This window comes from Microcebus murinus, chromosome 24 (assembly GCF_040939455.1).
Source record: "Microcebus murinus isolate Inina chromosome 24, M.murinus_Inina_mat1.0, whole genome shotgun sequence".
In the NCBI taxonomy this organism is placed as follows: domain Eukaryota; kingdom Metazoa; phylum Chordata; class Mammalia; order Primates; family Cheirogaleidae; genus Microcebus; species Microcebus murinus.
In genome coordinates this window covers 31,972,520-31,995,081 of record NC_134127.1, presented here as the reverse complement: position 1 = coordinate 31,995,081, position 22,562 = coordinate 31,972,520, and the positions used below count along the sequence as shown (strand labels likewise).

General features: G+C 63.0%; 6 non-coding genes across 6 annotated transcripts; all 6 read left to right on the top strand.

Annotated features, from left to right (window-relative positions):
- The first annotated feature begins 1,610 nt into the window (after window positions 1-1,610).
- Window positions 1,611-1,729, top strand: LOC142864305 (5S ribosomal RNA). The gene has a single exon (XR_012914830.1). It is a non-coding gene; the product is annotated as a 5S ribosomal RNA (ribosomal RNA).
- A 3,784-nt stretch (window positions 1,730-5,513) lies between these two features.
- LOC142864304 (5S ribosomal RNA) lies at window positions 5,514-5,632 on the top strand. Its single transcript, XR_012914829.1, has one exon. It is a non-coding gene; the product is annotated as a 5S ribosomal RNA (ribosomal RNA).
- A 3,786-nt stretch (window positions 5,633-9,418) lies between these two features.
- LOC142864302 (5S ribosomal RNA) lies at window positions 9,419-9,537 on the top strand. The gene has a single exon (XR_012914827.1). It is a non-coding gene; the product is annotated as a 5S ribosomal RNA (ribosomal RNA).
- Window positions 9,538-13,321: 3,784 nt separating this feature from the next.
- LOC142864295 (5S ribosomal RNA) lies at window positions 13,322-13,440 on the top strand. The gene has a single exon (XR_012914820.1). It is a non-coding gene; the product is annotated as a 5S ribosomal RNA (ribosomal RNA).
- A 3,784-nt stretch (window positions 13,441-17,224) lies between these two features.
- Window positions 17,225-17,343, top strand: LOC142864284 (5S ribosomal RNA). The gene has a single exon (XR_012914809.1). It is a non-coding gene; the product is annotated as a 5S ribosomal RNA (ribosomal RNA).
- A 3,778-nt stretch (window positions 17,344-21,121) lies between these two features.
- LOC142864275 (5S ribosomal RNA) lies at window positions 21,122-21,240 on the top strand. The gene has a single exon (XR_012914806.1). It is a non-coding gene; the product is annotated as a 5S ribosomal RNA (ribosomal RNA).
- Window positions 21,241-22,562: the final 1,322 nt, after the last annotated feature.

Here is a 22,562-nt window from a genome sequence, read left to right as displayed (position 1 = left end):
GGCCGGGGCCTGCAGTCCTGTTCCCGGGGTGGCACGGCAAGTGGCTTCTTCCACAGGCTGCTTGGCCTGGGCTCCCTGCACCTGGGCCTTTGGAGGACCGGCCCTGTGCTTGCCAACACTTCCTGCAGGGACCCAGAGCTGGGAGGTGGCATCTCTCAGCCCTGGGTCGGGCAGAGCCCCAGCGGGCCATGCCCACAACCTCTCTCAGCACCGGTCCCCCAGAAGGCTCCTTTGGGACCAGGATTCTCTTGCGGTGACTCTTTAAGGTCTGGCCCCTGGATGGAGGGGCACCAGGAGTAGAGGAGCAGGAAGGGGAAGGGGGTGGCCATGCGAGGGGACACTTTGAGGCCAAGTCCCAGCTTCAGCCTGATCCTCCTGGGAACCCCGCTCTGAGACAAGGAGCCGGGCTTCGCATTCCCACAGCAGCCAGTCGTGGGCTGAGGACACCTGGGGCGTTGGGAACTCCCTGGCTTCTCCTGGGTTTAACGTCTAGAGCTGCTTGTGAATCGCGCCGCCACACACACCCGAGCGCAGGTGTCTTCCGCACAGACTGCGGGCCTCGCTCTTCTGAATGCCGCTAGCTCGCCACCCACCCACGGGTGAACCTGGTCAGGGTGCTTTCTCTCAGGGGCAGACTCTTTTCCGGGCGGGCTACCGGTGTCTCTGTTTGCTCGTTTCTTTCTTCCATTTCGGGAAAGTCTTCCTTGCTGGGTGTGGAAATCTCCTATGCCTTCCCTCGCCTATTCTGTCAGCTTTCAAATTCTCTTTCAGTTGCCACCCTCACAGATGGATTAGGAAACTCTTTCCGGTGCACTCATTAGTGAAATGACCTCCAGGAAGCTGGAATCCAATATCTAATGGCCGATTTTTAGCGAGTCCACACGCCAGGGTGGTCGGGGTCCAATGCAGCCCCGGCCAGGCCCAGGCCCCTTGGACTGGGCCACAGGAGGACACGGAGGAGGGTCCCGGCCCCCACGAAGCGGTGCCGGCAGTTCTCCACGGGCTTGGGCGTTTTCCAGAGGTAGGAGATGGAGGGGACTGATTTCTTCAGCACCCCCCAAACCACGCCACCCCACCCCACCCATGGGACACATCCCCAGAGAGAGACGCCCCATACACTGGCTGTGCCCCAGCCCTGGCCCGGGGGAATAGGCGGCAGCCCACCCACAGGGCGAGGGGGGGGGGCACAGCTGAAAGGGGTTGTGGGGGAGGGCGGCCCCTGGCTGGGGTCAAAGGGCGAGCGTCCCGCGCGTGCGCAGTCAGCGGCAGCGACGCGCTGGGGGTGGGCAGCGGGTAGGTGAAGGAGGCCGGGCGAGGAGACGAGGGGGGCTGGGAGGGCTCCACCTTGGCGAGTCCAGCCGTGGAGGCGCATCTTGTGTGAGTGTGAGTGAGTGTGAGTGTGTGTGTGTGTGTATAGAGAGACAGCCCCCCACCCCGCCCCGCCCCGCCCCGCCCCGCCCATCACCCCCGTCCCTGGGAGCCAGCGGGACCCGGCCGGCGAACTCAACCGGCCCGGCCCGGCCCGGCGCGGGGCCTGGGGCGGGAGGCGGCGGCGGGGAAGCCCAGAGAGGCTCGGCTTCTCGAGCGGGGCAGGGGCGCCCTCCGCCGCCGTCTAGGGCCACACCACCCTGAACGCCCCCGATCTCGTCTGGTCTCGGAAGCTAAGCAGGGTCGGGCCTGGTTAGTACTTGGATGGGAGACCGCCTGGGAATACCGGGTGCCACAGGCTGCTGCTTTTTTTTTTTTTTTGCCTCTTGTTCTGTCCCCTTTCTGGGAGCGCGGCGGCGGCCCGGGGTGGGGGTCACCCCCACCCTCAGCGCCCGCGCGGTGCCTGGCGCCCCAGCCCGCACCGTGGGGCCTCCTCTTGTCCCAAGCCGCGACACCGCCGCCACGCGGCAGCATGCGTGGCATCTGGACTGTCAGGTCTCAGACCAAAGGTCTGCTCTGTGGGAACCGACACGCTGGAGGAAACCTTGAGAGTCTGAGAGGGGAGGGAGTTCCAGAAGAAGGCCAGGATGTCATTTTGAGGGAGTATGTGACCAGAACTCGTCCCGTTGCTTTTGGGGTTCTATGGGCTACACGCAGGAATCTTTGGTGGTGGCACCTGATGTTGGGGGATCCGGAGTCACACCCAGACCTGCTCCACAGGCCTCCTTTTACTTTTCTCTTCGGATTCATTATTTTTAAAAAGTGTCTCTTACCTCTAGGATTGCATTTTCTTTTCTCTCTCTTTTCAAGCAGATGATGGGAGTACAAGTATTCAGGTGACATGTGTTGCCCGTGCCGCCCTCCCCCCTGTGTTCTTTTTTTTTTATTTTTTGAGACAGAGTCTCGTTTTGCTGCCCAGGCTAGAGTGAGTGCCATGGCGTCAGCCTAGCTCACAGCAACCTCAATCTCCGGGCTCAAGCAATCCTGCTGCCTCAGCCTCCCGAGTAGTTGGGACTACAGGCATGCACCACCACGCCCGGCTGTGTTTTTCTATATATATTAGTTGGCCAATTAATTTCTTTCTATTTTTAGTAGAGACGGGGTCTCGCTCTTGCTCAGGCTGGTTTCGAACTCCTGACCTGGAGCAATCCGCCCGCCTCGGCCTCCCAGAGAGCTAGGATTACAGGCGTGAGCCACCGCGCCCGGCCCCCCCTGTGTTCTTATTCATATACCTCTCATGTTGTTCCAGCGTATTGTGGGGGTACCAATGTTAAGGTCGGGTGCCTTGCCCTCTCCAAGCCTCCCCCCTCGGGTCAGAGCTTCAAGTGCGCCCATCCCCCAGTCGGTGCGCACCCACCCCATGCCTAATGGATGTGTATGCCCCTCCCCTCCCCCCACCCGCCCGACACCCACCCGATGAAGGTGATTCCTCTCCGTCCACTTAGGCGTCCATCCGTTCGTACCAATTTGCTGGTGAGCGCGCTCACGTGGTGCTCGTGTGTCCATTCTTGGGATACTTGGTTTACTGGAACGGGTTCCAGCTCTGGCCAGGAGAACACGAGAGGCGCCCTCTCACCGCTGCTCCTCACAGCCGAATGGCACTCCGTGGTGTCCACGCGCCACATTTTATTGATGCACTCCTGGATGGATGGGCACTCGGGTCGCTTCCACGTCTTTGGGATTGTGAATTGTGCCCTAACTGTAACCCTAACCCTTACCCAGCCCGTCTCCTCTGCCCCTGCCTGACGCACTCCTCCCCGGCCAGGCCCGTCACTGTCCTGGGCCCCCGCCTGACCGGCTCCTCCCCGCCCGGCCGGTCACCGTCCTCTGCCCCTGCCTGACACGCTCCTTCCCGCCCGGCCTCTCACCGTCCTCGGCCCCTGCCTGACCGGCTCCTCCGTCGCCTGGGCCTTCCAAGGGCTTGGTGTGGATGCTGCTTCCAGGAAGCCCTCCAGAAACCCGGCAGCAGGGTGGCCGCAGCAGTCTCCAGCAGCCGTCCCTAAGTCGCGTGAGTGCGGGGGACGTGCCCCCGCTGTGCCGCGGGGGCCCAGCCTGGTGTCTTCCCTGAGGCCCTGCGGCTGCCGGCTGGGCTGCCGCTCCCCGCAAGGGGAGAGCCGCGGAGGTGGGGACCGCCTCCTGATGGGGACGTACACGCAGCTCTCCACGTCGGATTCCGGGGCTCTCTGTCCTGCCCGAAGGCCCAGCTGGCCTGCGGGTCCTTAGAGTGGCAAAAACCTCCGAAAACTGAGACTGAGGGTCCGGTGGGTGTCTGCACTTTTGTGCTGGGCACCCCAGGGAGGCCCGGGGGCTGGCTGGACAACGTGGTCTGCTGGGCGGGGGGGGGGGGGGGGGGGTTGGAGGAGCAACTGATGCCCTTTGCACTTTGGGTAGCAAGAGTCTGAGGTGTCTCTGAGCCCTGTGCCCTGTGGGGGCGGGGCGGGGGGGAGGAGGAGGAGGAGGAGGAGGAGGTGGGAAGGGCCGGGGCCTGCAGTCCTGTTCCCGGGGTGGCACGGCAAGTGGCTTCTTCCACAGGCTGCTTGGCCTGGGCTCCCTGCACCTGGGCCTTTGGAGGACCGGCCCTGTGCTTGCCAACACTTCCTGCAGGGACCCAGAGCTGGGAGGTGGCATCTCTCAGCCCTGGGTCGGGCAGAGCCCCAGCGGGCCATGCCCACAACCTCTCTCAGCACCGGTCCCCCAGAAGGCTCCTTTGGGACCAGGATTCTCTTGCGGTGACTCTTTAAGGTCTGGCCCCTGGATGGAGGGGCACCAGGAGTAGAGGAGCAGGAAGGGGAAGGGGGTGGCCATGCGAGGGGACACTTTGAGGCCAAGTCCCAGCTTCAGCCTGATCCTCCTGGGAACCCCGCTCTGAGACAAGGAGCCGGGCTTCGCATTCCCACAGCAGCCAGTCGTGGGCTGAGGACACCTGGGGCGTTGGGAACTCCCTGGCTTCTCCTGGGTTTAACGTCTAGAGCTGCTTGTGAATCGCGCCGCCACACACACCCGAGCGCAGGTGTCTTCCGCACAGACTGCGGGCCTCGCTCTTCTGAATGCCGCTAGCTCGCCACCCACCCACGGGTGAACCTGGTCAGGGTGCTTTCTCTCAGGGGCAGACTCTTTTCCGGGCGGGCTACCGGTGTCTCTGTTTGCTCGTTTCTTTCTTCCATTTCGGGAAAGTCTTCCTTGCTGGGTGTGGAAATCTCCTATGCCTTCCCTCGCCTATTCTGTCAGCTTTCAAATTCTCTTTCAGTTGCCACCCTCACAGATGGATTAGGAAACTCTTTCCGGTGCACTCATTAGTGAAATGACCTCCAGGAAGCTGGAATCCAATATCTAATGGCCGATTTTTAGCGAGTCCACACGCCAGGGTGGTCGGGGTCCAATGCAGCCCCGGCCAGGCCCAGGCCCCTTGGACTGGGCCACAGGAGGACACGGAGGAGGGTCCCGGCCCCCACGAAGCGGTGCCGGCAGTTCTCCACGGGCTTGGGCGTTTTCCAGAGGTAGGAGATGGAGGGGACTGATTTCTTCAGCACCCCCCAAACCACGCCACCCCACCCCACCCATGGGACACATCCCCAGAGAGAGACGCCCCATACACTGGCTGTGCCCCAGCCCTGGCCCGGGGGAATAGGCGGCAGCCCACCCACAGGGCGAGGGGGGGGGCACAGCTGAAAGGGGTTGTGGGGGAGGGCGGCCCCTGGCTGGGGTCAAAGGGCGAGTGTCCCGCGCGTGCGCAGTCAGCGGCAGCGACGCGCTGGGGGTGGGCAGCGGGTAGGTGAAGGAGGCCGGGCGAGGAGACGAGGGGGGCTGGGAGGGCTCCACCTTGGCGAGTCCAGCCGTGGAGGCGCATCTTGTGTGAGTGTGAGTGAGTGTGAGTGTGTGTGTGTGTGTATAGAGAGACAGCCCCCCACCCCGCCCCGCCCCGCCCCGCCCCGCCCATCACCCCCGTCCCTGGGAGCCAGCGGGACCCGGCCGGCGAACTCAACCGGCCCGGCCCGGCCCGGCGCGGGGCCTGGGGCGGGAGGCGGCGGCGGGGAAGCCCAGAGAGGCTCGGCTTCTCGAGCGGGGCAGGGGCGCCCTCCGCCGCCGTCTAGGGCCACACCACCCTGAACGCCCCCGATCTCGTCTGGTCTCGGAAGCTAAGCAGGGTCGGGCCTGGTTAGTACTTGGATGGGAGACCGCCTGGGAATACCGGGTGCCACAGGCTGCTGCTTTTTTTTTTTTTTTGCCTCTTGTTCTGTCCCCTTTCTGGGAGCGCGGCGGCGGCCCGGGGTGGGGGTCACCCCCACCCTCAGCGCCCGCCCGCGGTGCCTGGCGCCCCAGCCCGCACCGTGGGGCCTCCTCTTGTCCCAAGCCGCGACACCGCCGCCACGCGGCAGCATGCGTGGCATCTGGACTGTCAGGTCTCAGACCAAAGGTCTGCTCTGTGGGAACCGACACGCTGGAGGAAACCTTGAGAGTCTGAGAGGGGAGGGAGTTCCAGAAGAAGGCCAGGATGTCATTTTGAGGGAGTATGTGACCAGAACTCGTCCCGTTGCTTTTGGGGTTCTATGGGCTACACGCAGGAATCTTTGGTGGTGGCACCTGATGTTGGGGGATCCGGAGTCACACCCAGACCTGCTCCACAGGCCTCCTTTTACTTTTCTCTTCGGATTCATTATTTTTAAAAAGTGTCTCTTACCTCTAGGATTGCATTTTCTTTTCTCTCTCTTTTCAAGCAGATGATGGGAGTACAAGTATTCAGGTGACATGTGTTGCCCGTGCCGCCCTCCCCCCTGTGTTCTTTTTTTTTTATTTTTTGAGACAGAGTCTCGTTTTGCTGCCCAGGCTAGAGTGAGTGCCATGGCGTCAGCCTAGCTCACAGCAACCTCAATCTCCGGGCTCAAGCAATCCTGCTGCCTCAGCCTCCCGAGTAGTTGGGACTACAGGCATGCACCACCACGCCCGGCTGTGTTTTTCTATATATATTAGTTGGCCAATTAATTTCTTTCTATTTTTAGTAGAGACGGGGTCTCGCTCTTGCTCAGGCTGGTTTCGAACTCCTGACCTGGAGCAATCCGCCCGCCTCGGCCTCCCAGAGAGCTAGGATTACAGGCGTGAGCCACCGCGCCCGGCCCCCCCTGTGTTCTTATTCATATACCTCTCATGTTGTTCCAGCGTATTGTGGGGGTACCAATGTTAAGGTCGGGTGCCTTGCCCTCTCCAAGCCTCCCCCCTCGGGTCAGAGCTTCAAGTGCGCCCATCCCCCAGTCGGTGCGCACCCACCCCATGCCTAATGGATGTGTATGCCCCTCCCCTCCCCCCACCCGCCCGACACCCACCCGATGAAGGTGATTCCTCTCCGTCCACTTAGGCGTCCATCCGTTCGTACCAATTTGCTGGTGAGCGCGCTCACGTGGTGCTCGTGTGTCCATTCTTGGGATACCTGGCTTACTGGAACGGGTTCCAGCTCTGGCCAGGAGAACACGAGAGGCGCCCTCTCACCGCTGCTCCTCACAGCCGAATGGCACTCCGTGGTGTCCACGCGCCACATTTTATTGATGCACTCCTGGATGGATGGGCACTCGGGTCGCTTCCACGTCTTTGGGATTGTGAATTGTGCCCTAACTGTAACCCTAACCCTTACCCAGCCCGTCTCCTCTGCCCCTGCCTGACGCACTCCTCCCCGGCCAGGCCCGTCACTGTCCTGGGCCCCCGCCTGACCGGCTCCTCCCCGCCCGGCCGGTCACCGTCCTCTGCCCCTGCCTGACACGCTCCTTCCCGCCCGGCCTCTCACCGTCCTCGGCCCCTGCCTGACCGGCTCCTCCGTCGCCTGGGCCTTCCAAGGGCTTGGTGTGGATGCTGCTTCCAGGAAGCCCTCCAGAAACCCGGCAGCAGGGTGGCCGCAGCAGTCTCCAGCAGCCGTCCCTAAGTCGCGTGAGTGCGGGGGACGTGCCCCCGCTGTGCCGCGGGGGCCCAGCCTGGTGTCTTCCCTGAGGCCCTGCGGCTGCCGGCTGGGCTGCCGCTCCCCGCAAGGGGAGAGCCGCGGAGGTGGGGACCGCCTCCTGATGGGGACGTACACGCAGCTCTCCACGTCGGATTCCGGGGCTCTCTGTCCTGCCCGAAGGCCCAGCTGGCCTGCGGGTCCTTAGAGTGGCAAAAACCTCCGAAAACTGAGACTGAGGGTCCGGTGGGTGTCTGCACTTTTGTGCTGGGCACCCCAGGGAGGCCCGGGGGCTGGCTGGACAACGTGGTCTGCTGGGCGGGGGGGGGGGGGGGGGGGTTGGAGGAGCAACTGATGCCCTTTGCACTTTGGGTAGCAAGAGTCTGAGGTGTCTCTGAGCCCTGTGCCCTGTGGGGGCGGGGCGGGGGGGAGGAGGAGGAGGAGGAGGAGGAGGTGGGAAGGGCCGGGGCCTGCAGTCCTGTTCCCGGGGTGGCACGGCAAGTGGCTTCTTCCACAGGCTGCTTGGCCTGGGCTCCCTGCACCTGGGCCTTTGGAGGACCGGCCCTGTGCTTGCCAACACTTCCTGCAGGGACCCAGAGCTGGGAGGTGGCATCTCTCAGCCCTATGTCGGGCAGAGCCCCAGCGGGCCATGCCCACAACCTCTCTCAGCACCGGTCCCCCAGAAGGCTCCTTTGGGACCAGGATTCTCTTGCGGTGACTCTTTAAGGTCTGGCCCCTGGATGGAGGGGCACCAGGAGTAGAGGAGCAGGAAGGGGAAGGGGGTGGCCATGCGAGGGGACACTTTGAGGCCAAGTCCCAGCTTCAGCCTGATCCTCCTGGGAACCCCGCTCTGAGACAAGGAGCCGGGCTTCGCATTCCCACAGCAGCCAGTCGTGGGCTGAGGACACCTGGGGCGTTGGGAACTCCCTGGCTTCTCCTGGGTTTAACGTCTAGAGCTGCTTGTGAATCGCGCCGCCACACACACCCGAGCGCAGGTGTCTTCCGCACAGACTGCGGGCCTCGCTCTTCTGAATGCCGCTAGCTCGCCACCCACCCACGGGTGAACCTGGTCAGGGTGCTTTCTCTCAGGGGCAGACTCTTTTCCGGGCGGGCTACCGGTGTCTCTGTTTGCTCGTTTCTTTCTTCCATTTCGGGAAAGTCTTCCTTGCTGGGTGTGGAAATCTCCTATGCCTTCCCTCGCCTATTCTGTCAGCTTTCAAATTCTCTTTCAGTTGCCACCCTCACAGATGGATTAGGAAACTCTTTCCGGTGCACTCATTAGTGAAATGACCTCCAGGAAGCTGGAATCCAATATCTAATGGCCGATTTTTAGCGAGTCCACACGCCAGGGTGGTCGGGGTCCAATGCAGCCCCGGCCAGGCCCAGGCCCCTTGGACTGGGCCACAGGAGGACACGGAGGAGGGTCCCGGCCCCCACGAAGCGGTGCCGGCAGTTCTCCACGGGCTTGGGCGTTTTCCAGAGGTAGGAGATGGAGGGGACTGATTTCTTCAGCACCCCCCAAACCACGCCACCCCACCCCACCCATGGGACACATCCCCAGAGAGAGACGCCCCATACACTGGCTGTGCCCCAGCCCTGGCCCGGGGGAATAGGCGGCAGCCCACCCACAGGGCGAGGGGGGGGGCACAGCTGAAAGGGGTTGTGGGGGAGGGCGGCCCCTGGCTGGGGTCAAAGGGCGAGTGTCCCGCGCGTGCGCAGTCAGCGGCAGCGACGCGCTGGGGGTGGGCAGCGGGTAGGTGAAGGAGGCCGGGCGAGGAGACGAGGGGGGCTGGGAGGGCTCCACCTTGGCGAGTCCAGCCGTGGAGGCGCATCTTGTGTGAGTGTGAGTGAGTGTGAGTGTGTGTGTGTGTGTATAGAGAGACAGCCCCCCACCCCGCCCCGCCCCGCCCCGCCCCGCCCATCACCCCCGTCCCTGGGAGCCAGCGGGACCCGGCCGGCGAACTCAACCGGCCCGGCCCGGCCCGGCGCGGGGCCTGGGGCGGGAGGCGGCGGCGGGGAAGCCCAGAGAGGCTCGGCTTCTCGAGCGGGGCAGGGGCGCCCTCCGCCGCCGTCTAGGGCCACACCACCCTGAACGCCCCCGATCTCGTCTGGTCTCGGAAGCTAAGCAGGGTCGGGCCTGGTTAGTACTTGGATGGGAGACCGCCTGGGAATACCGGGTGCCACAGGCTGCTGCTTTTTTTTTTTTTTTGCCTCTTGTTCTGTCCCCTTTCTGGGAGCGCGGCGGCGGCCCGGGGTGGGGGTCACCCCCACCCTCAGCGCCCGCCCGCGGTGCCTGGCGCCCCAGCCCGCACCGTGGGGCCTCCTCTTGTCCCAAGCCGCGACACCGCCGCCACGCGGCAGCATGCGTGGCATCTGGACTGTCAGGTCTCAGACCAAAGGTCTGCTCTGTGGGAACCGACACGCTGGAGGAAACCTTGAGAGTCTGAGAGGGGAGGGAGTTCCAGAAGAAGGCCAGGATGTCATTTTGAGGGAGTATGTGACCAGAACTCGTCCCGTTGCTTTTGGGGTTCTATGGGCTACACGCAGGAATCTTTGGTGGTGGCACCTGATGTTGGGGGATCCGGAGTCACACCCAGACCTGCTCCACAGGCCTCCTTTTACTTTTCTCTTCGGATTCATTATTTTTAAAAAGTGTCTCTTACCTCTAGGATTGCATTTTCTTTTCTCTCTCTTTTCAAGCAGATGATGGGAGTACAAGTATTCAGGTGACATGTGTTGCCCGTGCCGCCCTCCCCCCTGTGTTCTTTTTTTTTTATTTTTTGAGACAGAGTCTCGTTTTGCTGCCCAGGCTAGAGTGAGTGCCATGGCGTCAGCCTAGCTCACAGCAACCTCAATCTCCGGGCTCAAGCAATCCTGCTGCCTCAGCCTCCCGAGTAGTTGGGACTACAGGCATGCACCACCACGCCCGGCTGTGTTTTTCTATATATATTAGTTGGCCAATTAATTTCTTTCTATTTTTAGTAGAGACGGGGTCTCGCTCTTGCTCAGGCTGGTTTCGAACTCCTGACCTGGAGCAATCCGCCCGCCTCGGCCTCCCAGAGAGCTAGGATTACAGGCGTGAGCCACCGCGCCCGGCCCCCCCTGTGTTCTTATTCATATACCTCTCATGTTGTTCCAGCGTATTGTGGGGGTACCAATGTTAAGGTCGGGTGCCTTGCCCTCTCCAAGCCTCCCCCCTCGGGTCAGAGCTTCAAGTGCGCCCATCCCCCAGTCGGTGCGCACCCACCCCATGCCTAATGGATGTGTATGCCCCTCCCCTCCCCCCACCCGCCCGACACCCACCCGATGAAGGTGATTCCTCTCCGTCCACTTAGGCGTCCATCCGTTCGTACCAATTTGCTGGTGAGCGCGCTCACGTGGTGCTCGTGTGTCCATTCTTGGGATACCTGGCTTACTGGAACGGGTTCCAGCTCTGGCCAGGAGAACACGAGAGGCGCCCTCTCACCGCTGCTCCTCACAGCCGAATGGCACTCCGTGGTGTCCACGCGCCACATTTTATTGATGCACTCCTGGATGGATGGGCACTCGGGTCGCTTCCACGTCTTTGGGATTGTGAATTGTGCCCTAACTGTAACCCTAACCCTTACCCAGCCCGTCTCCTCTGCCCCTGCCTGACGCACTCCTCCCCGGCCAGGCCCGTCACTGTCCTGGGCCCCCGCCTGACCGGCTCCTCCCCGCCCGGCCGGTCACCGTCCTCTGCCCCTGCCTGACACGCTCCTTCCCGCCCGGCCTCTCACCGTCCTCGGCCCCTGCCTGACCGGCTCCTCCGTCGCCTGGGCCTTCCAAGGGCTTGGTGTGGATGCTGCTTCCAGGAAGCCCTCCAGAAACCCGGCAGCAGGGTGGCCGCAGCAGTCTCCAGCAGCCGTCCCTAAGTCGCGTGAGTGCGGGGGACGTGCCCCCGCTGTGCCGCGGGGGCCCAGCCTGGTGTCTTCCCTGAGGCCCTGCGGCTGCCGGCTGGGCTGCCGCTCCCCGCAAGGGGAGAGCCGCGGAGGTGGGGACCGCCTCCTGATGGGGACGTACACGCAGCTCTCCACGTCGGATTCCGGGGCTCTCTGTCCTGCCCGAAGGCCCAGCTGGCCTGCGGGTCCTTAGAGTGGCAAAAACCTCCGAAAACTGAGACTGAGGGTCCGGTGGGTGTCTGCACTTTTGTGCTGGGCACCCCAGGGAGGCCCGGGGGCTGGCTGGACAACGTGGTCTGCTGGGCGGGGGGGGGGGGGGGGTTGGAGGAGCAACTGATGCCCTTTGCACTTTGGGTAGCAAGAGTCTGAGGTGTCTCTGAGCCCTGTGCCCTGTGGGGGCGGGGCGGGGGGGAGGAGGAGGAGGAGGAGGAGGAGGTGGGAAGGGCCGGGGCCTGCAGTCCTGTTCCCGGGGTGGCACGGCAAGTGGCTTCTTCCACAGGCTGCTTGGCCTGGGCTCCCTGCACCTGGGCCTTTGGAGGACCGGCCCTGTGCTTGCCAACACTTCCTGCAGGGACCCAGAGCTGGGAGGTGGCATCTCTCAGCCCTGGGTCGGGCAGAGCCCCAGCGGGCCATGCCCACAACCTCTCTCAGCACCGGTCCCCCAGAAGGCTCCTTTGGGACCAGGATTCTCTTGCGGTGACTCTTTAAGGTCTGGCCCCTGGATGGAGGGGCACCAGGAGTAGAGGAGCAGGAAGGGGAAGGGGGTGGCCATGCGAGGGGACACTTTGAGGCCAAGTCCCAGCTTCAGCCTGATCCTCCTGGGAACCCCGCTCTGAGACAAGGAGCCGGGCTTCGCATTCCCACAGCAGCCAGTCGTGGGCTGAGGACACCTGGGGCGTTGGGAACTCCCTGGCTTCTCCTGGGTTTAACGTCTAGAGCTGCTTGTGAATCGCGCCGCCACACACACCCGAGCGCAGGTGTCTTCCGCACAGACTGCGGGCCTCGCTCTTCTGAATGCCGCTAGCTCGCCACCCACCCACGGGTGAACCTGGTCAGGGTGCTTTCTCTCAGGGGCAGACTCTTTTCCGGGCGGGCTACCGGTGTCTCTGTTTGCTCGTTTCTTTCTTCCATTTCGGGAAAGTCTTCCTTGCTGGGTGTGGAAATCTCCTATGCCTTCCCTCGCCTATTCTGTCAGCTTTCAAATTCTCTTTCAGTTGCCACCCTCACAGATGGATTAGGAAACTCTTTCCGGTGCACTCATTAGTGAAATGACCTCCAGGAAGCTGGAATCCAATATCTAATGGCCGATTTTTAGCGAGTCCACACGCCAGGGTGGTCGGGGTCCAATGCAGCCCCGGCCAGGCCCAGGCCCCTTGGACTGGGCCACAGGAGGACACGGAGGAGGGTCCCGGCCCCCACGAAGCGGTGCCGGCAGTTCTCCACGGGCTTGGGCGTTTTCCAGAGGTAGGAGATGGAGGGGACTGATTTCTTCAGCACCCCCCAAACCACGCCACCCCACCCCACCCATGGGACACATCCCCAGAGAGAGACGCCCCATACACTGGCTGTGCCCCAGCCCTGGCCCGGGGGAATAGGCGGCAGCCCACCCACAGGGCGAGGGGGGGGGGCACAGCTGAAAGGGGTTGTGGGGGAGGGCGGCCCCTGGCTGGGGTCAAAGGGCGAGCGTCCCGCGCGTGCGCAGTCAGCGGCAGCGACGCGCTGGGGGTGGGCAGCGGGTAGGTGAAGGAGGCCGGGCGAGGAGACGAGGGGGGCTGGGAGGGCTCCACCTTGGCGAGTCCAGCCGTGGAGGCGCATCTTGTGTGAGTGTGAGTGAGTGTGAGTGTGTGTGTGTGTGTATAGAGAGACAGCCCCCCACCCCGCCCCGCCCCGCCCCGCCCCGCCCATCACCCCCGTCCCTGGGAGCCAGCGGGACCCGGCCGGCGAACTCAACCGGCCCGGCCCGGCCCGGCGCGGGGCCTGGGGCGGGAGGCGGCGGCGGGGAAGCCCAGAGAGGCTCGGCTTCTCGAGCGGGGCAGGGGCGCCCTCCGCCGCCGTCTAGGGCCACACCACCCTGAACGCCCCCGATCTCGTCTGGTCTCGGAAGCTAAGCAGGGTCGGGCCTGGTTAGTACTTGGATGGGAGACCGCCTGGGAATACCGGGTGCCACAGGCTGCTGCTTTTTTTTTTTTTTTGCCTCTTGTTCTGTCCCCTTTCTGGGAGCGCGGCGGCGGCCCGGGGTGGGGGTCACCCCCACCCTCAGCGCCCGCGCGGTGCCTGGCGCCCCAGCCCGCACCGTGGGGCCTCCTCTTGTCCCAAGCCGCGACACCGCCGCCACGCGGCAGCATGCGTGGCATCTGGACTGTCAGGTCTCAGACCAAAGGTCTGCTCTGTGGGAACCGACACGCTGGAGGAAACCTTGAGAGTCTGAGAGGGGAGGGAGTTCCAGAAGAAGGCCAGGATGTCATTTTGAGGGAGTATGTGACCAGAACTCGTCCCGTTGCTTTTGGGGTTCTATGGGCTACACGCAGGAATCTTTGGTGGTGGCACCTGATGTTGGGGGATCCGGAGTCACACCCAGACCTGCTCCACAGGCCTCCTTTTACTTTTCTCTTCGGATTCATTATTTTTAAAAAGTGTCTCTTACCTCTAGGATTGCATTTTCTTTTCTCTCTCTTTTCAAGCAGATGATGGGAGTACAAGTATTCAGGTGACATGTGTTGCCCGTGCCGCCCTCCCCCCTGTGTTCTTTTTTTTTTATTTTTTGAGACAGAGTCTCGTTTTGCTGCCCAGGCTAGAGTGAGTGCCATGGCGTCAGCCTAGCTCACAGCAACCTCAATCTCCGGGCTCAAGCAATCCTGCTGCCTCAGCCTCCCGAGTAGTTGGGACTACAGGCATGCACCACCACGCCCGGCTGTGTTTTTCTATATATATTAGTTGGCCAATTAATTTCTTTCTATTTTTAGTAGAGACGGGGTCTCGCTCTTGCTCAGGCTGGTTTCGAACTCCTGACCTGGAGCAATCCGCCCGCCTCGGCCTCCCAGAGAGCTAGGATTACAGGCGTGAGCCACCGCGCCCGGCCCCCCCTGTGTTCTTATTCATATACCTCTCATGTTGTTCCAGCGTATTGTGGGGGTACCAATGTTAAGGTCGGGTGCCTTGCCCTCTCCAAGCCTCCCCCCTCGGGTCAGAGCTTCAAGTGCGCCCATCCCCCAGTCGGTGCGCACCCACCCCATGCCTAATGGATGTGTATGCCCCTCCCCTCCCCCCACCCGCCCGACACCCACCCGATGAAGGTGATTCCTCTCCGTCCACTTAGGCGTCCATCCGTTCGTACCAATTTGCTGGTGAGCGCGCTCACGTGGTGCTCGTGTGTCCATTCTTGGGATACTTGGTTTACTGGAACGGGTTCCAGCTCTGGCCAGGAGAACACGAGAGGCGCCCTCTCACCGCTGCTCCTCACAGCCGAATGGCACTCCGTGGTGTCCACGCGCCACATTTTATTGATGCACTCCTGGATGGATGGGCACTCGGGTCGCTTCCACGTCTTTGGGATTGTGAATTGTGCCCTAACTGTAACCCTAACCCTTACCCAGCCCGTCTCCTCTGCCCCTGCCTGACGCACTCCTCCCCGGCCAGGCCCGTCACTGTCCTGGGCCCCCGCCTGACCGGCTCCTCCCCGCCCGGCCGGTCACCGTCCTCTGCCCCTGCCTGACACGCTCCTTCCCGCCCGGCCTCTCACCGTCCTCGGCCCCTGCCTGACCGGCTCCTCCGTCGCCTGGGCCTTCCAAGGGCTTGGTGTGGATGCTGCTTCCAGGAAGCCCTCCAGAAACCCGGCAGCAGGGTGGCCGCAGCAGTCTCCAGCAGCCGTCCCTAAGTCGCGTGAGTGCGGGGGACGTGCCCCCGCTGTGCCGCGGGGGCCCAGCCTGGTGTCTTCCCTGAGGCCCTGCGGCTGCCGGCTGGGCTGCCGCTCCCCGCAAGGGGAGAGCCGCGGAGGTGGGGACCGCCTCCTGATGGGGACGTACACGCAGCTCTCCACGTCGGATTCCGGGGCTCTCTGTCCTGCCCGAAGGCCCAGCTGGCCTGCGGGTCCTTAGAGTGGCAAAAACCTCCGAAAACTGAGACTGAGGGTCCGGTGGGTGTCTGCACTTTTGTGCTGGGCACCCCAGGGAGGCCCGGGGGCTGGCTGGACAACGTGGTCTGCTGGGCGGGGGGGGGGGGGGGGGGTTGGAGGAGCAACTGATGCCCTTTGCACTTTGGGTAGCAAGAGTCTGAGGTGTCTCTGAGCCCTGTGCCCTGTGGGGGCGGGGCGGGGGGGAGGAGGAGGAGGAGGAGGAGGAGGTGGGAAGGGCCGGGGCCTGCAGTCCTGTTCCCGGGGTGGCACGGCAAGTGGCTTCTTCCACAGGCTGCTTGGCCTGGGCTCCCTGCACCTGGGCCTTTGGAGGACCGGCCCTGTGCTTGCCAACACTTCCTGCAGGGACCCAGAGCTGGGAGGTGGCATCTCTCAGCCCTATGTCGGGCAGAGCCCCAGCGGGCCATGCCCACAACCTCTCTCAGCACCGGTCCCCCAGAAGGCTCCTTTGGGACCAGGATTCTCTTGCGGTGACTCTTTAAGGTCTGGCCCCTGGATGGAGGGGCACCAGGAGTAGAGGAGCAGGAAGGGGAAGGGGGTGGCCATGCGAGGGGACACTTTGAGGCCAAGTCCCAGCTTCAGCCTGATCCTCCTGGGAACCCCGCTCTGAGACAAGGAGCCGGGCTTCGCATTCCCACAGCAGCCAGTCGTGGGCTGAGGACACCTGGGGCGTTGGGAACTCCCTGGCTTCTCCTGGGTTTAACGTCTAGAGCTGCTTGTGAATCGCGCCGCCACACACACCCGAGCGCAGGTGTCTTCCGCACAGACTGCGGGCCTCGCTCTTCTGAATGCCGCTAGCTCGCCACCCACCCACGGGTGAACCTGGTCAGGGTGCTTTCTCTCAGGGGCAGACTCTTTTCCGGGCGGGCTACCGGTGTCTCTGTTTGCTCGTTTCTTTCTTCCATTTCGGGAAAGTCTTCCTTGCTGGGTGTGGAAATCTCCTATGCCTTCCCTCGCCTATTCTGTCAGCTTTCAAATTCTCTTTCAGTTGCCACCCTCACAGATGGATTAGGAAACTCTTTCCGGTGCACTCATTAGTGAAATGACCTCCAGGAAGCTGGAATCCAATATCTAATGGCCGATTTTTAGCGAGTCCACACGCCAGGGTGGTCGGGGTCCAATGCAGCCCCGGCCAGGCCCAGGCCCCTTGGACTGGGCCACAGGAGGACACGGAGGAGGGTCCCGGCCCCCACGAAGCGGTGCCGGCAGTTCTCCACGGGCTTGGGCGTTTTCCAGAGGTAGGAGATGGAGGGGACTGATTTCTTCAGCACCCCCCAAACCACGCCACCCCACCCCACCCATGGGACACATCCCCAGAGAGAGACGCCCCATACACTGGCTGTGCCCCAGCCCTGGCCCGGGGGAATAGGCGGCAGCCCACCCACAGGGCGAGGGGGGGGGGCACAGCTGAAAGGGGTTGTGGGGGAGGGCGGCCCCTGGCTGGGGTCAAAGGGCGAGCGTCCCGCGCGTGCGCAGTCAGCGGCAGCGACGCGCTGGGGGTGGGCAGCGGGTAGGTGAAGGAGGCCGGGCGAGGAGACGAGGGGGGCTGGGAGGGCTCCACCTTGGCGAGTCCAGCCGTGGAGGCGCATCTTGTGTGAGTGTGAGTGAGTGTGAGTGTGTGTGTGTGTGTATAGAGAGACAGCCCCCCACCCCGCCCCGCCCCGCCCCGCCCCGCCCATCACCCCCGTCCCTGGGAGCCAGCGGGACCCGGCCGGCGAACTCAACCGGCCCGGCCCGGCCCGGCGCGGGGCCTGGGGCGGGAGGCGGCGGCGGGGAAGCCCAGAGAGGCTCGGCTTCTCGAGCGGGGCAGGGGCGCCCTCCGCCGCCGTCTAGGGCCACACCACCCTGAACGCCCCCGATCTCGTCTGGTCTCGGAAGCTAAGCAGGGTCGGGCCTGGTTAGTACTTGGATGGGAGACCGCCTGGGAATACCGGGTGCCACAGGCTGCTGCTTTTTTTTTTTTTTTTTTTTCTTGCCTCTTGTTCTGTCCCCTTTCTGGGAGCGCGGCGGCGGCCCGGGGTGGGGGTCACCCCCACCCTCAGCGCCCGCGCGGTGCCTGGCGCCCCAGCCCGCACCGTGGGGCCTCCTCTTGTCCCAAGCCGCGACACCGCCGCCACGCGGCAGCATGCGTGGCTTCTGGACTGTCAGGTCTCAGACCAAAGGTCTGCTCTGTGGGAACCGACACGCTGGAGGAAACCTTGAGAGTCTGAGAGGGGAGGGAGTTCCAGAAGAAGGCCAGGATGTCATTTTGAGGGAGTATGTGACCAGAACTCGTCCCGTTGCTTTTGGGGTTCTATGGGCTACACGCAGGAATCTTTGGTGGTGGCACCTGATGTTGGGGGATCCGGAGTCACACCCAGACCTGCTCCACAGGCCTCCTTTTACTTTTCTCTTCGGATTCATTATTTTTAAAAAGTGTCTCTTACCTCTAGGATTGCATTTTCTTTTCTCTCTCTTTTCAAGCAGATGATGGGAGTACAAGTATTCAGGTGACATGTGTTGCCCGTGCCGCCCTCCCCCCTGTGTTCTTTTTTTTTTTTTTTTTGAGACAGAGTCTCTTTTTGCTGCCCAGGCTAGAGTGAGTGCCATGGCGTCAGCCTAGCTCACAGCAACCTCAATCTCCGGGCTCAAGCAATCCTGCTGCCTCAGCCTCCCGAGTAGTTGGGACTACAGGCATGCACCACCACGCCCGGCTGTGTTTTTCTATATATATTAGTTGGCCAATTAATTTCTTTCTATTTTTAGTAGAGACGGGGTCTCGCTCTTGCTCAGGCTGGTTTCGAACTCCTGACCTGGAGCAATCCGCCCGCCTCGGCCTCCCAGAGAGCTAGGATTACAGGCGTGAGCCACCGCGCCCGGCCCCCCCTGTGTTCTTATTCATATACCTCTCATGTTGTTCCAGCGTATTGTGGGGGTACCAATGTTAAGGTCGGGTGCCTTGCCCTCTCCAAGCCTCCCCCCTCGGGTCAGAGCTTCAAGTGCGCCCATCCCCCAGTCGGTGCGCACCCACCCCATGCCTAATGGATGTGTATGCCCCTCCCCTCCCCCCACCCGCCCGCCCGACACCCACCCGATGAAGGTGATTCCTCTCTGTCCACTTAGGCGTCCATCCGTTCGTACCAGTTTGCTGGTGAGCGCGCTCACGTGGTGCCCGTGTGTCCATTCTTGGGATACTTGGCTTACTGGAACGGGTTCCAGCTCTGGCCAGGAGAACACGAGAGGCGCCCTCTCACCGCTGCTCCTCACAGCCGAATGGCACTCCGTGGTGTCCACGCGCCACATTTTATTGATGCACTCCTGGATGGATGGGCACTCGGGTCGCTTCCACGTCTTTGGGATTGTGAATTGTGCCCTAACTGTAACCCTAACCCTTACCCAGCCCGTCTCCTCTGCCCCTGCCTGACGCACTCCTCCCCGGCCAGGCCCGTCACTGTCCTGGGCCCCCGCCTGACCGGCTCCTCCCCGCCCGGCCGGTCACCGTCCTCTGCCCCTGCCTGACACGCTCCTTCCCGCCCGGCCTCTCACCGTCCTCGGCCCCTGCCTGACCGGCTCCTCCGTCGCCTGGGCCTTCCAAGGGCTTGGTGTGGATGCTGCTTCCAGGAAGCCCTCCAGAAACCCGGCAGCAGGGTGGCCGCAGCAGTCTCCAGCAGCCGTCCCTAAGTCGCGTGAGTGCGGGGGACGTGCCCCCGCTGTGCCGCGGGGGCCCAGCCTGGTGTCTTCCCTGAGGCCCTGCGGCTGCCGGCTGGGCTGCCGCTCCCCGCAAGGGGAGAGCCGCGGAGGTGGGGACCGCCTCCTGATGGGGACGTACACGCAGCTCTCCACGTCGGATTCCGGGGCTCTCTGTCCTGCCCGAAGGCCCAGCTGGCCTGCGGGTCCTTAGAGTGGCAAAAACCTCCGAAAACTGAGACTGAGGGTCCGGTGGGTGTCTGCACTTTTGTGCTGGGCACCCCAGGGAGGCCCGGGGGCTGGCTGGACAACGCGGTCTGCTGGGCGGGGGGTTTGGAGGAGCAACTGATGCCCTTTGCACTTTGGGTAGCAAGAGTCTGAGGTGTCTCTGAGCCCTGTGCCATGTGGGGGGGGGTGCGGGGCGGAGGAGGAGGAGGAGGAGGTGGGAAGGGCCGGGGCCTGCAGTCCTGTTCCCGGGGTGGCACGGCAAGTGGCTTCTTCCACAGGCTGCTTGGCCTGGGCTCCCTGCACCTGGGCCTTTGGAGGACCGGCCCTGTGCTTGCCAACACTTCCTGCAGGGACCCAGAGCTGGGAGGTGGCATCTCTCAGCCCTGGGTCGGGCAGAGCCCCAGCGGGCCATGCCCACAACCTCTCTCAGCACCGGTCCCCCAGAAGGCTCCTTTGGGACCAGGATTCTCTTGCGGTGACTCTTTAAGGTCTGGCCCCTGGATGGAGGGGCACCAGGAGTAGAGGAGCAGGAAGGGGAAGGGGGTGGCCATGCGAGGGGACACTTTGAGGCCAAGTCCCAGCTTCAGCCTGATCCTCCTGGGAACCCCGCTCTGAGACAAGGAGCCGGGCTTCGCATTCCCACAGCAGCCAGTCGTGGGCTGAGGACACCTGGGGCGTTGGGAACTCCCTGGCTTCTCCTTGGTTTAACATCTAGAGCTGCTTGTGAATCGCGCCGCCACACACACCCGAGCGCAGGTGTCTTCCGCACAGACTGCGGGCCTCGCTCTTCTGAATGCCGCTAGCTCGCCACCCACCCACGGGTGAACCTGGTCAGGGTGCTTTCTCTCAGGGGCAGACTCTTTTCCGGGCGGGCTACCGGTGTCTCTGTTTGCTCGTTTCTTTCTTCCATTTCGGGAAAGTCTTCCTTGCTGGGTGTGGAAATCTCCTATGCCTTCCCTCGCCTATTCTGTCAGCTTTAAAATTCTCCTTCAGTTGCCACCCTCACAGATGGATTAGGAAACTCTTTCCGGTGCACTCATTAGTGAAATGACCTCCAGGAAGCTGGAATCCAATATCTAATGGCCGATTTTTAGCGAGTCCACACGCCAGGGTGGTCGGGGTCCAAAGCAGCCCCGGCCAGGCCCAGGCCCCTTGGACTGGGCCACAGGAGGACACGGAGGAGGGTCCCGGCCCCCACGAAGCGGTGCCGGCAGTTCTCCACGGGCTTGGGCGTTTTCCAGAGGTAGGAGATGGAGGGGACTGATTTCTTCAGCGCCCCCCAAACCACGCCACCCCACCCCACCCATGGGACACATCCCCAGAGAGAGACGCCCCATACACTGGCTGTGCCCCAGCCCTGGCCCGGGGGAATAGGCGGCAGCCCACCCACAGGGCGAGGGGGGGGCGCAGCTGAAAGGGGTTGTGGGGGAGGGCGGCCCCTGGCTGGGGTCAAAGGGCGAGCGTCCCGCGCGTGCGCAGTCAGCGGCAGCGACGCGCTGGGGGTGGGCAGCGGGTAGGTGAAGGAGGCCGGGCGAGGAGACGAGGGGGGCTGGGAGGGCTCCACCTTGGCGAGTCCAGCCGTGGAGGCGCATCTTGTGTGAGTGTGAGTGAGTGTGAGTGTGTGTGTGTGTGTATAGAGAGACAGCCCCCCACCCCGCCCCGCCCCACCCCGCCCCGCCCATCACCCCCGTCCCTGGGAGCCAGCGGGACCTGGCCGGCGAACTCAACCGGCCCGGCCCGGCCCGGCGCGGGGCCTGGGGCGGGAGGCGGCGGCGGGGAAGCCCAGAGAGGCTCGGCTTCTCGAGCGGGGCAGGGGCGCCCTCCGCCGCCGTCTAGGGCCACACCACCCTGAACGCCCCCGATCTCGTCTGGTCTCGGAAGCTAAGCAGGGTCGGGCCTGGTTAGTACTTGGATGGGAGACCGCCTGGGAATACCGGGTGCCACAGGCTGCTGCTTTTTTTTTTTTTTTTGCCTCTTGTTCTGTCCCCTTTCTGGGAGCGCGGCGGCGGCCCGGGGTGGGGGTCACCCCCACCCTCAGCGCCCGCGCGGTGCCTGGCGCCCCAGCCCGCACCGTGGGGCCTCCTCTTGTCCCAAGCCGCGACACCGCCGCCACGCGGCAGCATGCGTGGCATCTGGACTGTCAGGTCTCAGACCAAAGGTCTGCTCTGTGGGAACCGACACGCTGGAGGAAACCTTGAGAGTCTGAGAGGGGAGGGAGTTCCAGAAGAAGGCCAGGATGTCATTTTGAGGGAGTATGTGACCAGAACTCGTCCCGTTGCTTTTGGGGTTCTATGGGCTACACGCAGGAATCTTTGGTGGTGGCACCTGATGTTGGGGGATCCGGAGTCACACCCAGACCTGCTCCACAGGCCTCCTTTTACTTTTCTCTTCGGATTCATTATTTTTAAAAAGTGTCTCTTACCTCTAGGATTGCATTTTCTTTTCTCTCTCTTTTCAAGCAGATGATGGGAGTACAAGTATTCAGGTGACATGTGTTGCCCGTGCCGCCCTCCCCCCTGTGTTCTTTTTTTTTTATTTTTTGAGACAGAGTCTCGTTTTGCTGCCCAGGCTAGAGTGAGTGCCATGGCGTCAGCCTAGCTCACAGCAACCTCAATCTCCGGGCTCAAGCAATCCTGCTGCCTCAGCCTCCCGAGTAGTTGGGACTACAGGCATGCACCACCACGCCCGGCTGTGTTTTTCTATATATATTAGTTGGCCAATTAATTTCTTTCTATTTTTAGTAGAGACGGGGTCTCGCTCTTGCTCAGGCTGGTTTCGAACTCCTGACCTGGAGCAATCCGCCCGCCTCGGCCTCCCAGAGAGCTAGGATTACAGGCGTGAGCCACCGCGCCCGGCCCCCCCTGTGTTCTTATTCATATACCTCTCATGTTGTTCCAGCGTATTGTGGGGGTACCAATGTTAAGGTCGGGTGCCTTGCCCTCTCCAAGCCTCCCCCCTCGGGTCAGAGCTTCAAGTGCGCCCATCCCCCAGTCGGTGCGCACCCACCCCATGCCTAATGGATGTGTATGCCCCTCCCCTCCCCCCACCCGCCCGACACCCACCCGATGAAGGTGATTCCTCTCCGTCCACTTAGGCGTCCATCCGTTCGTACCAATTTGCTGGTGAGCGCGCTCACGTGGTGCTCGTGTGTCCATTCTTGGGATACTTGGTTTACTGGAACGGGTTCCAGCTCTGGCCAGGAGAACACGAGAGGCGCCCTCTCACCGCTGCTCCTCACAGCCGAATGGCACTCCGTGGTGTCCACGCGCCA